The sequence below is a fragment of the Myotis lucifugus genome, unplaced genomic scaffold, assembly GCF_000147115.1.
Source record: "Myotis lucifugus unplaced genomic scaffold, Myoluc2.0 scaffold_56, whole genome shotgun sequence".
Lineage (NCBI taxonomy): Eukaryota > Metazoa > Chordata > Mammalia > Chiroptera > Vespertilionidae > Myotis > Myotis lucifugus.
Window position 1 is genome coordinate 2,363,938 of NW_005871104.1, and position 1,869 is coordinate 2,365,806.

Genomic DNA, 1,869 nt, shown 5'->3' on the forward strand with positions numbered 1-1,869 from the left:
GTTGGATACACTCCAAAGTCCCTCTGAATGTGGAAAGTCTTTTGAGTTAAAACAAAGGACACGCCTTGGCCATGCTTAAAGCACTTCACTAGCTCCCCACACTCTCAGGATGGGGCCCAAACTCCTTACCGTGACCTATGGTGTCTTCATGACCTGGCATGTACCTCTCCCGTGGACAAGCTTGTTCTGCTTCAGCTGAAAGGAATCTCTTAGTTCCCCAAACTTGCTGTGCTCTCCTCTCACTTGTGGCCTTTGTACAAGCTGGGCTTTTTTTTTTTTTTTTTTTTTTTGCTGAGAACAATCTCCTCCTTTCCCTCCCCTTTCTACACTTTACCCCTCTTTGCTGTCCAGCTTCTACTCATCCTTCTGGTATCCACTTAGATGTCGCTTCCTCCAGTTTCCCTCCGTGTCTGGGATAGGTTAAGGTCAGCTGTCTATAGCTCCCTGGGCTTCCTCTATCATACCCCTTGTTATGCTGCACTGTAATTATTGACATACCTGCCTGCCTCCCACCAGTAGAACATAAAACCTAAGAGAAGGGATGTGTCCATCTTGCTCCCCACTGCATCCTCAGAGACTAGTACTCATAGGAGGTCAGTAAAAGTGGGTTGAATGAATACTCAAAAATGAAATCTTAGTTTACGTGTCGCCAGTGAAATGTGTAGCCGTCTATCTGCTGCCTTCAGATTCCCTCCATGTCCAACCGGTCAGCAGCATCAGCAATGAGAGGACCGTGGCTATCAGGCGAGAATCGCTGTACCACTGGCAAAACTGTGTCCCACGCATTGTGTCTCTGTGTGTGGCAATATTGCCTTGTTTTTAGAAAAGCCTCATTACTTAGGACATCTAGGTCTCCATTTAAAATCCTTTGGCTGGCCTGGCTGGTGTGGCTCAGTGGTTGAGCATTGACCCATGAACCAGGAGGTCACGATTCGATTCCCGGTCAGAGCGCATGTCTCTAGTAGGGGAAGTGCAGAGGCAGCTGATCAATGATTCTCTCTCGTCATTGATGTTTCTCTCTCTCCCTCTCACTTCCTCTCTCTTAAATCAATAAAAACATATTAAAAATAAATAAAATCCTTTGGCAGACTCTGCTTCATAGAAACCAATAGTGGTGTATATGCAATGGGCATGCGAATTGGTTCTGGAAGGAGAAATTAAAAAAATACTGATATTAATAATAGTGGCTAACATTTACCAAGTGCATGACTTCATTTGATATTTACAGTTATCCTATGAATATAATTATTAGCCCCAGTTTATAGTAGAACAAACTAAGGCAGATTAAATAACTTTCCCAGGTTGTGAAATCAAAATTCTTGCTTTTAACCAAGATTACCTACAGCCTCATTGTTCCTCCCCAACGGAATCTATATATTTATTAATATGCCACTTTATTCCAAAACCATATTTAATTCAAATTAGAGAGATGCATTATTTTTAAGTGTTTTAAATGAGTAATGCATTTTAAAAGGAAGACAGAAAAAGGTTTGCAATGGAGAGAAAATAATACCAAAAAAATCTCTATATTGCACCACTGGCTCACATGTAGTTAACATTCGTGTAATTATCAGGAAAAGACAAAGTTAATGGTCAGTTACACAATTTACATCGTCCATTAGATCAAACCTGACCACTTGTTCAAAATTGCCTCATTTTACAAATGAAAGAACTGGGCCCAAAGAGGGGCAGGGTTGCTCAAGGCCAGCTGGACCCAGACCCTGGTCTTTCCATAGGAAACCGGATTGCCCATTTTCTTCATTGAATCTGAAAAAAGTTGTTAAAGAATATATTTAAAACTAAAATTTATTGGATGTTCACTTGGGGCCAGCCTCTCTGATAAGTATTGCACATAGATGGGCTCATTTC